Raw genomic sequence first — 16087 nt, 5'->3', positions numbered from 1 at the left:
ACAGAAACAAATATGCACTACCAGATTACGCAACTTCAAGCAGAGGACAGCAAGCGATCGAAGCTGGCAACAAAGCAAGAAAACGAAGGGAGCTGCGGCTTGAAGGTTGATGACAATGCCGTTAATTTGTCATTGACAAAAGGCTCCAAGCAAGAAGGGAAAGATTTGTATCAGAGCTGCAACTTGAAGGCTGCGTTTTTGCCACTGTCAAGAGCTTCGACCGAGTTGATTTTGCAGACAAGCGACCACCTTGAAGACGCCGGCTCGTCTGCACTGAAGCTCCACAATCCGCTGAAACGACATATACTTGGAAGCAGCGTAGGTCGTCCCGAAAAGATATCGCATGGGGGATCACATCAGCAGGCAGTCTGTGGTAGCCTCCGCGACACAAATAATCTGCATGCAGTCCACACAACCGACACCGCAATACAACAGAGTTGGAGCAGCCGTCCATCACCTAAGGGATGCCCCAAACGAAAAGGCAGTCGCCGCTCTGACCCTGAATCTTCCCGAAGAAAGCAGCTCCCACAGCACGCTGTAGATATCCTCCGGCAGTGGCTGGACGATCACATTGGCTTTCCCTTCGCAGACAAGGATGAAAAGTCTGAGCTTGTTTCCGCGACGGGATTGACACTCTCTCAGGTCAGGAATTTCTTTGTGTACTATCACTGTCTGACTTCGAACTTCTGCATGTCTTCAATCTTTCTCGGTCATTTCGCTCGACCTCATTTTTAGGGTCTGGACATCATCCATATTGTTTCCGTCTTCTTCGCCGTATGAATTCACTTAAATATGTTGTCCAGCAGCGTTCTGTGACCGACTTTTAGAAAGATCATATCAATTTGCAAATTTGCAATGTGCTGTAGGTTGAAAACTGGTTATCAAACAGCAGGCACAAGTTGAAGGTGAAAAAAAGCTTTTATGAAGGGAAAGAATTCTGTCCAGAGATGGCGAACAGGAAAGGTGGCAGAGGCAGAAAAAAGAAGTATCAACCCGATCAGAAGCTTGTAACCTGTCTCCAATTCACATAAGCAAAGCTTTTTCCATTGAGATTTCCTCACAATCTTAGTTTGCTGCAACATAGAGTATCACTTAACGGGTTGTAAATTGAACGGATTTGTGTTGATCTTTCTCCGGCATTGGCTGACTTTCTTTTCATGTTCTCCTAACTCAGGACTACGTTGCCAAATATAAACCCCTCTTACTGCGATGACAGCGTCCAGAAGACAGAGAGTTTCAGCGCCTCGCTGTGTAAGCTGGTCTCCATCAACCCCAACTTAACATGATACAGATCACTCACAGGAGGTGGAAAATCATTCTCACCAATTTCTTTAGTTTGTTTAACATATACACATTCTCAAAATGCTTCTAGCGTGTAGTACTTATACCTAAAAATCATTACTAAACTTGTCGTTCTGATTATCCTGATCAATCACGTGATTGTATGCTGGAGATCACAGATAGACATGCATCCTTTAAATCGGCCATTCTTTGATGGATGCATAAGGCTCTTGAGACTTGGATTCACGTTTCTAATCTTAGTTCTTTTAAGTTTTCTTCATAACTCCATGTCACTTTTACAATACAAACTGCCATTTTCACAGCATGTATGTTCTTTCCTTTGTATACACCATTGGCTTCTGGAAACTTATCGCATTAGTTTTTTGCTCTTGATTTCTGCCAACCATTCCTGATTTATCTCATGCTTCAAAGCACGTACATTCAAGAAACAATGCATTTGCGTGCATTGTTTCTTGCCTCACCATATTCCTTTCAACCCTCAAGTTGAATACACTGCCTTCAATTGGGTTGGTATAGTCAGATTGTCTTTATTCACCCGTTTAGAGAAATACTACCGAATATATATTTACATTGTGTTACGTTGTATTCACTTTTTATTTTCTCGGATTGGTAATAGTAGTCTACTTTGAACTTATTTCATGCTAGTTCACATGTTCATAGATTTCTTTGTCAAGTGCCATGGAGTGTTATACAATATCGTCTTAAGATTCTAAAGTCAAGACGTCCCTTATACCAAACTTGGGAAGAATGTGTTCCTAGTATTATGTAAGATTGAATAGATCAAGGTTTGCCCTCTACTTTATAGAATGGAGCTGATCATCTAATAGTATAAATAAAGGAGACCGTATGGACTCTAGGTTGTTTACATTTCAATTACGATGTATCCTAACAAACATGAATTGCATTGTGTGGTCTCTGAGTACTCTCGTGGGTGTGGGGGGGCTAGAGGGGTGGAAGCAAGTAAGGAAGAAGTGGTGTGTTTCAAAAATGTGAAACATTATCTTATATAAAAAATACATTAAATAAGAGGGACTTTTGTATACCACTTTTTAGATAAAGTTTATAGACACAAGATGCATATTTATTTTAAAGATTTGAAAAAAATTATTCAAAAATTATTTAGCATGAAATGAGAGTATTTAGCATAAAATTATTTGAAAAAAACCCTAAATAAGCAAGGGGGAGGGTGCTAAGTTACCCCTTAAACACACGTTGTATGGGGCACATTTAAAAGAATGATGTATATGTGTTGGAGTTGGTGTGGCAAAGTATGTATCAATAGCAATAAGTGCAATAACCAATGGGAAGTGGACTTACATGTGCTTGATTTGGTTGAATCTTCTCTAATTAATTTGCAATTTTGCATAGCCCTTAGCTCCAAAAAATCAATGTTATGTAGCCCTAGGAGATGCTCGTGCAAAGATTTTAAGAACATTTTAGCCATATCAAGGAGCTTCCAAGTCCCACTCTTATAGAAAATGGATGAGCTTTTACAGATTGAATTCTGATCGATTTTGTGTTTAGTCATTTTGCATCAACTAAATGGTTTTTAAATATGGAATAGATACAAATGTGTTGCTTAGCTACATCATTTCTAAAAGAGTCAAAGGATATTTGGATATGTTTTGCCTTGTCTTTTAGTACATATTGTTCCTTTGTACTATTCTTCTATCTTATGACTATAAATTTTACATGCTACTTGATCACCAAGTTTGTTATTTGTACTACTAGCAAGTGAATTTTGCTCATAAAATGGCTACATAATGAAAAGTATTAACAAAAAATGTGTGAATCAAAGGTTGTTCTATAAAAAAAGAATTCAATAGGACCTATCTATATTTCAATATCAAAAGCTCTACAGAATTTCAATGTTAATACGAATCCCAAGGGCTAAAAACATGTCAGTATACTCCAATGTGGAGTCAACATAAGGGATCATTGAGATTTTGCAAAGAAAGTCTAAAGTTTCATACAATTAATATTACAATTACAACAAGGAAATGTCAAGTGTGATGCTACAAACATAATTTTTGTAATGGTTGAACAATTCTTCAACAATTGGGTCCTCATTTCCAATCTTCTAGTGGGTGCAAATATCTCTAAATAGCTACACTTTCAATTTGATAAGATCTGTTATGGCCAAATTTTATTGCTTTTAGTATAGCTTCCATATAACTCATTCTTTGTAACGGTTTCCTTTCTTATAAAAATTTGAATTGTTCTTCTATTAACTCTACTAGTGGGTCAGGTTTATGTTTCCTTTGTTGCTCTACTCTGGGCACTTAGCTGCTCTTTCTTTGAGTCCTTATACACTCTACTATGGGCTCTAGATCTTAGACTTTCCCTTTGTAGTTTTTCTTCTTGGAAGAAGAATTATGAGTTCAAATATTTTATTAAGATGACTACTTGCATTGTACTTTTGTGAACCTTTAAAGCATTACTTTGTCATATATAAAAACATCTTCTAAAATTCATCACATAATATATGATTTGCTATTTATGGGTTATTGCCACATCTTGTTACATCGACGATTAGACAAATAGCATGACATTTTCATAATAGGGTAAATTTCTTATCTCAATTCCAACACAATGGATGACCTCCTATCACTACAAGACATGGGCCTCTTTTTGACATCGATACCGATGCTAAATATGAATATTATTTTTTTAATGAGTGGAAATTTTTAGAAACTCTGTCGATGTGGACATCGCAAAGAAAGCGTCAGTACAGGTGTCGGTGCAGGCATCGATAAAATACACCTGATAGTTTCAGTATGGCATCGATATAAGCGTCAGTATATATTAACACCATAGTGTTGGTACATGTAAGTTACAGGCATCGGTATATATCAATGTTTTAATAGAAGCTTTAAAAAAATTATGTGGGGTAGGATGGGGCTTGTTTCAGTCCCATCCTGCCCCACATAATTGTTTTTCCATTAAAATCATGATTAAATGTGATACAAATGCGGAGGCATACATTATAATTTTGCAATGAAAGTCTACAAAGTGATGTCAATATGCTACAAAATGGCAAATCCGTCGAAGTAATTAATGCGCTACAAAATGGTCGCTTCTTCCTCAGATCCCATCTCTCCATCCGAATCTCCGGATGGGTCGAATGTGCCTCCCTAAGAATGAAACAAGTTAGAAAAACTAAGAGCGATGATTGTAAGGCAATGGTGATAGTCAAACGATAACTAAGAGGAATAGGGTATATACTCACATGATGTGTCGCTACCCTTTGCCAATCGATGTGGACTCCTCTCTGCTTGTCCTTAAACCATGCCTTGGCTCCAATCCTAAAGGCCCTTCTGTACTCCTCGTTGTCTAGAGGCCTTCCAATCACAGATTCCTATGGATCCAAATTCAATAAGTTAGATATGACTGACAAGACATTTGAACGATTGAACATATTAGAAATTTAGTAGAAGATAGATATATACTTACCACCCATGCCTCATTGCCGAGTCTGCCACCACTCCTGAGGTGTAAAGGATTTACAGTCTCCAAGTGTATCCTCGCTGCCCGCCACCCTGCTGAGGCTCATACGCATCTGGATTGTCCTTGTAAAACTTCTTCACTTTCTTCCAATCCTTCGGGTCCACCCACCCTGGCTTGTGCTTACCTTTGACTACAACATCCCTTCGTTCGTGTCTATGAGATCTAAGGAGATGCCCCATGGAAACAAGCATGGCATTTGTTCAAACTCAAACCCTTTAGGATTTGGAAATTGTCTCCTGAGGGCATCTATGCAAGCTTCCTTGGATCTATTGTCTTGTTGTTTCCAAGGTTTGAATATATCATTTGGGAAGTGGGTGCTCACCAACCTCCTCATGTATCTGGTGACCGCCTTCCCATCCTCTCATCCTTATAACCTCCCCAACGTTGTTCACTTTGTAGGAAAGGTCCTCGGGCAAAACAAAGTCTGAAGGATTTGCGACAGTGGATGGAGTAGTAGAGCTAGAGCGACGGGTGGTGCGAGTGCTTAAGGAGCGAGGAGTAGTAGAGGGAGTGGGCTCTCGGGTGCCACTGCCTGTGAGTGGAGAGGGCAAGAGACCTAACTGGTACTGCATCACGAAGTGGAGACCTATAGGCATGTGAGTATGCAGACTCGTTTACATCCCTCGAGCCACCACAGCAGCCTCGACCCTTACTACTCTTCCTAGACCTACGATGGGTATGCCCAGATGATGACCCCTCGATCGAAGGGGCTACAAGGGATGGCTGTCGAATAGGTAAAGCTGTCAATGGCCCTGATCTAGCCCCGAGGGGTGTAGGAGATGGAATAGCTGAGGTCCTCTAGGACAGAAGATAGAAGAATCTCACTGCCTTCGCCTCACTCATGGATGCAACAAACTTGTCGCGACTCCTGATGAAGCCATGGGCTACTAGCAAAGGAGTTCCCCTAGGGATAGTCATAGTGCTAGGCCCAAGAGGAGTCAACCCATGGGGAGTCCACCCAGGTGTAGTCGCAAAGGAAGGCCCTTGACGAGTCAGCTGAGTGGAATCAAAGTTCTCTGAAGAGTACCAATCATGATGTCTCCTCCTACAAGGGGTTTTTTACTCTCTGGACATGCAACGTGCTCATGTAGAGGAGGAGGTCTACTGCTCTGCATTACTATCCGAGGTACTTTCCTCCTCCTCACCCCATTAGAGAGGTCACTCAGGACCTCATATTCCACTTCTTTTTATATATAATTGTACTCTTCTTGGACTATGTACTCATAATCCAAGAAGATGTCTACACAAACCATTATGTCTTTTATAGTAATCTCCTTGCTATATACTTGGTCATAGTGGTCTCTCCAAAGCTTATGGATATCTCGTATGTTGTTTTGTGCCTCCCTTTGTCCATGCCACTCCACACACAATCGGTCAGGTTCCCACCCACATGCATGTACTTCGACGTTATACTTCACCCAATCCATATCACGTGCAATCTTCTCTGCTACATGTGATAATAGAGTTTGGATGTCCCAAATGATAGCAACATGGGAAACTGGGTTGGGATTTTTGGAAGATTGTCAAGAAAAAAGAACCAAATATGGGCATATGAAACACATTACAAATCATATCAAGGCACTCATTCAAGATATGTAAAAGAATTCAGGGTACAAACAAGCTACATTCACATACGCTTCTATTCAACAAATTATATATATCGCACAAGCCATTATATTCCTAAAATATAATTCTAGGAAACTTTATTGCATCCACTCTCCGCTACTTCCAGTCGATCTCTCGTGCCTTCCTTGAGGTTGCTCACTTCTAGTCACCCTTCTCTTCGCTCTCTCTCTCTCTCTTTCTCTCTCTCTCTCTCTCTCTCTCTCTCTCTCTCTCTCTCTCTCTCTCTGTGCTACTCCCCATGGCCCCTAGTGAAAAAGCTATGGTCGCATACTTGGAGGATCTGTACAGACAATATTATGATATAAAAAATGGGGAGGTAGATGTACCATCGCTCTCTGGTGCGCATCTATGTCCAAACGCACATGCCGAGGGCGAGGAGCTGCCTGACGAGGACATGTACAAGATTGATCAAGAGATCCTAGAGGATTCTATTAAGAAGATGCAGAGGTTGATCTAGGAGGAAGGCCATATGCCTAAGGAAGCTCCTTGGGCTAAGGAGCAAAAGAAAAAAGAGGTGGAGGATAACAAGAAGAAGAGAGATGACAAAGGGGGGGGTAGCACTTCATCGAGAAACAATGAAGAATGTCTTTACAGTTTATAAAGTACTCCAATTTGGAGAATGTTAGCTATAGTTTTTGGTGTATGAGAGGGAGCCCTCTCTTGGATATTTGTTGTAACCCCTCTTGGATATTTGTTACGATATATGATGAGATTATGTTATATCCCTCTCTTTGTTATTCGTTATGCTTTATGTTTTTAAAAATAGAGAAAAGATAGGGGGAAATGTTTGAAAAGAGAGAGAGAAAAAGATAGGCTTGTCAGCGTAGGATTTAGCAAGCATTTACAGACTCAGATCATTCTTTGAATTCTTGGGTCTCGAATCTTAGCCTCCAAAATGCATTACGGAAAAGAGAGACTCTCAGGAGTCAAAGAATAATTTAGAGAGGGGCGCAATGACACAAGCCTGCATATGCTTGCTCAATGTTAGTCTGTTGAAGCTTCACATGGGTGGGACCTCAAGGAGAAAAGAGAGAGGAAAGAGAGGAAAAGAGAGAAGGAAAAGAGAGGAAAAGAGAAGAAAAGAGAGAAAGAAATGACAGGAAAAGGAGCGAAAAGAGAGGAAGGAAAAGAGAGGAAAAGAGAGAAGGAAAAGAGAGGAAAAGAGAGAAGGAAGGAGAGGAAAAGTGAGGGGAAAAGAGAGAAGAGGAGATAGGAGAGGGGAGAGAAGAGGAAGGAAAAGAGAGGAAAAGAGAGAAAGAAAGAGAGGAAAAGAGAGAAAGAAAGAGAGGGCAAAAGAGAGGAAAAGAGAGAAGGAAAGAGAGGAAAAGAGAGGAGGAAAGAGAGGAAAAGAGAGGGGAAAAGAGAGGAGGAGAAGAGAGGAAAAGAGAGAAGGAAAGAGAGGAAAAGAGAGAAATAAAGAGAGGGGAAAAGAGAGGAAAAAAGAGAAGAGGAGAAGAGAGGAGAAGAGGAGAAAAGAGAGGAAAAGAGAGAACAAGAGATGAGGAAAAGAGAACAAAAGAAAGGGGAAAAGAGAGGAAAAAAGCAAAGGAAAAGAGAGAATGTATGGAAGGAAAAGAGAGGAGAAAGAGAGAAAAAGAGAGGAAGGAAAAGAGAGGAAGGAAAAGAGAGGAGGAAAAGAGAGGAAAAGAGAAGAAAAGAGAGAAGGAAACATAGAAAAAGAGAGGAAAAGAGAGAAATAAAGAGAAGGGAAAAGAGAGGAAAAAAGAGAAGAGGAGAAGAGGAGAAGAGGAGAAAAGATAGGAAAAGAGAGAACATGAGAGGAGGAAAAGAGAGGGGAAAAGAGAGGAAAAAAGAGAAGGAAAAGAGAGAATGTATGGAAGGAAAAGAGAGGAGAAAGAGCGGAAAAGATAGAAAAAGTGAGGAAGGAAAAGAGAGGAGAAAGAGAGGAAAAGATAGCAAAAGAGAGGAAAAGAGAAGAAAAGGGGGAAGGAAACAGAGAAAAAGAGCGGAAAAGAGAGAAATAAAGAGGGGAAAAGAGAGGAAAAAAGAGGAGGAGAAGAAATAGTGTAAAATCTAATTCGAGAACTGTAACATCGAAATGAGAACTCTAGGGGAATCTTTCAAAGATTCCCTCCTTTTCATGTGAATTTTACATATTTTTTAAAAAGATGGCCATTTTTCACAATGTCTTTTGACAAAAGACATAAAAACCATCTTTTTCTTTTAAAAAATCGACAATGGTATTTCAAAAAACAAGCATGAAAACCTTTACTTAGAATACAAAATCCACATAAAATACAATAATGTCTCAAAACCATTACAATATGGACCTATGCATCCAATGCAAATAAAAGGGCCATGGCATGACATATTTCAAAGTCTAATATGCTAGAAATTACATTGCTTCACAAATATACATGCCATTGATTCTACAAAGAATAGTACTCATCCTTGGATCCTATACCTTCAAATGCACTAGAGATAAATCTTTATGGGGTAAAAGTTGTAAGAGCCTTCCTCCTCCAAACTATCCACTAGAACATTCTCTGAGTGAACCTAGCCAAGTTGAGATGCCACCCTCTTTATTGCATGGCGTGTCTTGGCTTCAACTTGTGCATTGCATCCAATCAATGTCTTTGGAATCTTTCCGGATAATGTTATGTATTGTGTCGCCTTTGGCAATTGCCCTACTTATCTCAATTGAAATGCATATACCAAAATATCTAACCCAATTGCTCAGTCAATGATATCATCTACCAAGCTCTGCCTTACTTGCTTAATGCAACCAAGCTATATGCTTGGTCAATGATATCATTGATCTGTAAGAAAATAATACAACGTCTGTGCTCAACAGATAACAAGATCTCGTACGCAAGAGAGAAAACAAGATAGTATGGAGAATCAAAAAATTTGACTCACTGTAGAACTGATACAATAGATGGCGTTGCCTCCCAACCGTGCGCTCCTGTGAAAGAAGCTTCGATGGCATGCTGGAAACAGTAGAAGACGGAGGCTGGATGCTAAGGAATCAGGGTTGTTGTAGCCAGTGATGAAATGGGCTTCACGAGCTTGCTCTCATATAGCCACCAATCGTAGTCGGTTAGGCTCAATTGGGTGGCCAACCCAGTCCACCCAAAATGGTCGACTGGGGGTCAGTCCCGAAATAGGCCACCGACCATACGATAGAAGCAGTGCGCAAAACAGAGCAACTATCCTACGGTCTCCGTTCAGCCCACAGCCATCCGGGATCATCTGAGGCTCCAAACGGGCCCCGCAACCTGAGAGTGGGTTGCCCCGGGAAATGCTCTGTCTACCCTCAGTGCGGTTAGTCAAGGGATGCCTTCCCGCACTTGCATGTAGCCTAGTTGGCGGTGTGCCAACTCTACCTGAAGCCGTCCAATCATTAGGCCACACATGGCCCCCATCTGGTGTCCAAACCAGGACCTACCGGATAACCGAGCTACTCAAATGCCTTCTCCTCATATGGGGGGCTTACAAGTAGAGTTAGCTGGTTCCTGTGTAGTTACACGAGAGTGGATCATTGATATCTAACATGATCGAGTGAGCCAAAACCTTTGAAAGCTCTAAATTATTTGGAAAAAAATTTAAACTTTTTGTAGATACATATTTTGGTACTTTTGACATCAGAAATGAGCTTGGAAGGCCCCAAAACCCTAAAACGACTGCATACATGGGTACCTTCTGATGATTTTTTGAAAAAGCCTGGAGGGAAAAGCATTCGTCCACGTGCTAGGTTGATGATATCATCGACCTGGCACGTGTTTGGTTGATGACATCATCGACCCAAACGAGACTTTTCACCCACTTTTTAAATCACATAAAGAAAGAATTAAAATCTTTTATTTGAGTGAGCCAAAACCTTTAAATTATTTGAGAAAAAAAGTAATTTTTTTTCTAAATTCATATTTTAGTACTTTTGACATTATAAATGATCTCGAAAGGCCCCAAAACCCTAAAAACGACTACAAACATAGATACCTTCCGATGATTTTTTGAAAACCCCAGATGGGAAAGCATGCACCCGGATCTTCATTGATGATATCATTGACATGGCACGTGTTTGGTTGATGACATCATCGACCAAGAACGTTCTTGGTCGATGATATCATCGACCAAAAACGCGCCATGTCAATGATATCATCAATGAAGATCCGGGTGCATGCTTTCCCATCTGGGGTTTTCAAAAAATCATCGGAAGGTATCTATGTTTGCAGTCGTTTTTAGGGTTTTGGGGCCTTTCGAGATCATTTATAATGTCAAAAGTACTAAAATATGAATTTAGAAAAAAAATTACTTTTTTTCTCAAATAATTTAAAGGTTTTGGCTCACTCAAATAAAAGATTTTAATTCTTTCTTTATGTGATTTAAAAAGTGGGTGAAAAGTCTCGTTTGGACAATAATGAATAGAACATGCTACTAGGTGCAACAAGTAAGATAATAAAGTTATTTTTTGAAAAAAAATACAAAGGGCACCAGAAGGAAAAATCTTTAAGACTTTGAGAATATAGAAAATTGAAAGATATTTTGCGATATAGTGGAGGCCCTTTTTAATTTATAGGCATGATGTTTGGAAAATGTATGAATTTTGTGAGTTTTTAGTTTTTGACTATGCAAAATATAGCTTTTTTTTGAAAAAGTTGTAATTTTAATGAATTTTTTAGGGAATCTGAAAATGGGTACCAATGTTACATACCTGAAATAGATGTTACACTGTTAAGAGCGGAAAAGAGAGGGGAAAAGAGAGGAAAAAAGAGAAGAGGAGAAGAGAGGAGAAGAGGAGAAAAGAGAGGAAAAGAGAGGAAAAGAAAGAAGAAAAGAGGGGAAAAGAGAGTAAAAGAGAGAAGAGGAGAAGAGAGGGGAAAAGAGACTCGAAAAAGAGAGAAGAGGGGAAGATAGGAAATAAGAGAAGAGATAGGAGAAAAGAGAGGAAATAGGAGAGGGGAAAGAAGAGGAAGGAAAAGAGAGGAAAAGAGTCTCATGGGAAAACACCTGCTGAAAACTCTGGTGTTGGCTTGACCTGGGCTGCTGTGACTGTAAATCGGACCTCGTTTCCTGATGAAGAAGTTGCTGCACTTTTGTCCTCTCCTCAAGCTGATGCTTCATCCCAGGGCAGAAGCCCGGACATTGAGGTGGAAATGCAGACGTAGACAGCCCGTTAGTTGCTGTACATACCTGTTCCATACTTGTAAATATGCTTGATCATCTGAAGTGTGTTATTCTCAATGTACAGGGAATGTGTGATGGTCGCAAATGGAAACTGGTCTAGTAGATGTATATCAAGCAATTGCAGCCTGATAAAATTGCTTTGCAAGAGCATAATCAGCATATGTATGTTGGTCAGATAGGCCATTTTGCTAGTTATGATATCTTCTATGCTGGAGAGCACTCCTTTTCTGGTGTGGCTTTTTTGGTAAAGCACGACCTTCAACCTGTTGTGGCTCTCAATGATCGCCATGGTAGATGGATTATTGTTCAATGCCTTGTTCAAGGGGAAATTTTTGAATTTGTATCGGTTTATGCCCCCCAATCTTCTCGTGATAGAGCTTTGATATGGGCTTCCATGCATACTTATCCATGGCGACAATATGCCTTCATTTGTGGTGACTTTAATAATGCCCCTCAATCGCGTGACAACACCTCAGGCCACACTCATATGTTGGCTTTTGAAACACAGGCATGGTTTGATTTTTTGCTTCAGTTGCACCTGGTTGATCTCTGGAAGGAATTACAGCCCATGCTTCCGGGCTATACCTTTCAGCATAATGCTCAATCTTCTTATCGGGCATGCTTGGATAGATGGTATCAAGTTGATCCACAGCATTGTGATGCCTTTACTTGTCAAATTTGGGTTGGTCATGCTTTCACACATTCAGATCATGCTCCTCTTTGGTTGAGGCTTTCCTTACATGAATTTCCCACTGACAGATTGCCTTGCCGAAGGCCTTCGCTGATTAATAATAGTTATCTAGAGCATGTTGACTTTAAAGCATTGGTCTCTAATGCTATTCAGCGTCTCTCTCGTCGGATACACATTGGCTTCGATTATGCCTACTGGTAGGCTTTTCTTGCTCGAATGCAAGCAATTATTTGAGATTATGGCAAATCCTATATGCAAGCCACAAGGGAGACTATAGCACATGCCAAATTTACTTGTCAGAGTTTAACTGAGCTTGCTCATCTTCGCCCTTTGTCTTCAGAGGAAAGCATGCTCTTATGTCAAGCTCAATTCTCTCTTCAATCCAATGATCGCAGAAAGCTTGCTAAATGGGAAACCCGATCCAAACAATGGGCTTTTTAGGATAAAGGCTGCTCTTCCAAGCAATTTTTTAAGAGTTTACACTACAAAAGACAGGCTGCCAATATCTATCAGATCCGGATGCCTAATGGTTCTTGGTCAACATCTCATTCAGAGCTTGCTGATTTATGTGTGCAGCACTTCTCCACTCATTTCGGGCATGTGGATACTCTTTCTCCTCGGGTCGTGTCTGCACGTCAGCTTCTTTTGCAACGTATTCATCCAATTCTATCTGATGCTTAGGCTTTGGAACTTGAATATCCCTTCACTAAAAGGAAATTGTATGATGCACTGAGATCCTGTGGTAGATGGAAATCTCTAGGATGGGATGGTCTCACTGTTGAATTCTTTCTTGCATTCTGGGATCTTCTTAAATTCACCTTGCTACAAATGGTAAATACAGCATGGCAAAATCAACAGATGCCTGTGTCATGGAAAAAGGGTCTTCTCAAGCTGATTCCAAAGAAGCAGCTATGTGATTCACTTGGTGATTGGAGGCCAATTACGCTCATGTAAGTCATTTACAAGATCTTTGCCAAAATGGTGGTTGATCGGACTAAAGGTTATTTGCATGATGGGTTGCATCCCTCCCAATATGGCTTTGTCCCATGTCGCCATATCACAGATAACATTGCCAATGCTTATATTGGGATTGAATATGCCAAATACACGCAGCAGGATGTTCTACTCTTGCACGTAGATATTGCAAAAGCCTTTGACACAATTCAATGGGATTTCATCTCGCAAACTATGCGAGCTTTGGGATTTGGACCAAAAATGTAGCAGGTTATTTATTGGCTTTACAAAGATAGCAATGTGGCTTGCATTCTTTCTGGGGATATCTCTGATGAGTGGACTCTTCGTTGTTCGGTCCGCCAGGGATGCCCTCTCATTGCTTTACTGTATGCCATTGCTACTCATCCTATGCTGTAATATATTGATCATCTTGTGGCTACAGGATCACTTCATGGCTTGGAATTGGATGCTAATCTCGCAGCATGGTTGCTCAAGCTTATGCTGATGATTCTTTCTTTACCCCGAAGAATACGCCCCATGATCTTGGTGCCTTGATGTAGGCCCTCTCTGTTTATGGTTCGGCAGTTGGTCTTCATGTTAATTTTCAGAAGTCTAAGGTGCTCCCCTTGCATTCCAAAGACTGGCATAGTCTATTATGGCCCGGGGATATCATTCCACCCACTCAGTTTGTTCATCATCTTGGTTACCCTTTGGGGTGGGAACTCACTCGCCAACAACAAACTGATTGGGTTTTGGCTAAGCTTCAGAAAAAGCTTGAGTATTGGAAACTGGCAACCTAGCCTTTGCACATTTGTCTTCGAATAGTACAGTCCCCATCCTTGTGGCATATATTCAATTTTACTTACCATTGATCATATTCACTAAGGTAGATCTTACATCTTTCATGTCTGCCTTTATGGAAATCTTCTGTGATCCAAACATGGCAGAAAAAGTCTCAAGCTGCTTTCGATGCATCACATTTGTTCTCCCAAGATGCATGGTGGATTGAACATCACGGATATTCATGTGCACATTCTTGCCCACAGGGGGAAAATGTTGCTGCAATTTCTGTAAGGTGCTCAACCTTGGGCTCTTATGATTAGGACTCTGGTCACTCATATCAGTATTTCTGCGTTTGGTCTTGGCAACTCGATCAATGGGATTTCTTTTTTGGTTGCACTGATGGCACTTTGCCTAGCTGCCCTTTCTTTGTGGACCATTTCTAAACATTTCTTGGCTTATGGTCAATCTAATAGAATGGTTCTTAGCTAGAGAATCAATTACATGATTAAGCTAGTAAAAGATTGATGGAAATTTTATAATTTGAATTTCATCTCCTTTAAAAATCTTTAAAAATTTGCTTGTTTTTATGTTTTCATTTGTGCTTTGAAGATCCTATCAAACTAATAGAAGATATTATACACTCTCTAACAAAAGCATTATAACTTCATGGAACTTAGACATTGTCTCCTACTTGCTTCTTGACTGGAAGCATGTTCTTTCTCATCTGGAATGGAATGGATGACAATCTTTGCTTGGGAATTCTTTGAGAGCTGAAAGCATTCACTGGTCGAAAGTCTTTCAACCTCCCTTGGCTTTACAAGAACCTCGACGTTCCTACTTTGTCTTGTTTAAAGCATCACCTCGATTGCTGATGTTATAGATGATGCTGGTACTATGCTCCCCTTTTCTCTAGTAACCACTACATATGGATTGGGCTCTCATTATCGTCCTTTGTGGCAACAAATTACTTCTATGCTTTCGCCTTTTGTTCCGATTCCTCCTTTGAAACTCCAAGACCGCCGACTGGAAGATTAGACTTTGACTTCTCCAGGGTCCTCTTCTCGTCCTTTGAGGCTATCTTAGATTACTGTACCTGCATTGTATAAAATCCTTTTGCCTCAACCTTGGGTTTCAAAGAGAGGTGATTATGTTTGGCAAATACATCGCCCAACCAAGTGGTGGGGGAAAAGATTACACCAACTTTGGGCCTATAAAGTTCCGCTTCGGCAACAGGTTTTCTTTTGGCGAGTTCTTTTGGGATGTTTCCATCTGGACAACTATTAGCTCATCAACCCATTACTCCTGCACTTTGCCACAGATGTTCTGCTTCTTCGGAGAATGTGCCTCACTTGTTTTGGCATTGTCTGTGCTTATTGCTGCACCCATGTGGTCCTGTGCATGCTCGTTAATGCTGAAGTGCAAAAAAACTCATACATCAGCACACTCTTTATTGGATGTGTATGGGCCCTGAGTTAAGGATGCCCCTTTGTCCAACAGAATGCTAGGTTTCCTTTGTGAATTGTGAAAAAAATACAGCCAGTAATGGATGTGTGGTTACTGAAGTGTGGATGTGTGTGCTTGTGGGAGAGCTTGAGTTTATACAGCTCTACGTTCATCGTTAGCTTTGTGGGAGAGCTTGAGTTTATACAGCTCTACGTTCATTGTTAGCTTTGATGATGTTGGGGTGTCATAGCAGCTATTTCCTGCTAATCACATGCTTGTTTGGGCCTTGTGGGTGATCGAATTGCAATTCTTTGTTTTGCTGTTACAAGCTAAGTTTGGCAATAATCTTAGATGTATCCAGATGTCATGCTTACATGATTACAAAAGGGCGACAGTGTTAGCAGGTGAAGAAATTCAAACATAACTTCATTTTATCTGTACAAGGAAGCTTCATTCTAGTTTGGCACGAAAGCAAAAAAGATCTCAATATAAGACCGAGTTTGTTTCCTGGCAAAGCATCGTAAACAAAAGCCTTTACATTCCCACAAGTTCACGGCAGCTTTAATCCATGAACTCCACCTTGCATAGAGTGGACTCATGATATGATATATGATATCCCTGCTAGCATCACCA

This window comes from Dipteris shenzhenensis, chromosome 10 (assembly GCF_047967505.1).
Source record: "Dipteris shenzhenensis isolate YYH24624 ecotype China chromosome 10, Dip_SZ_1.0, whole genome shotgun sequence".
Lineage (NCBI taxonomy): Eukaryota > Viridiplantae > Streptophyta > Polypodiopsida > Gleicheniales > Dipteridaceae > Dipteris > Dipteris shenzhenensis.
The sequence above is the reverse complement of the archived record's forward strand: the minus strand, read 5'-3'. Positions refer to the sequence as shown.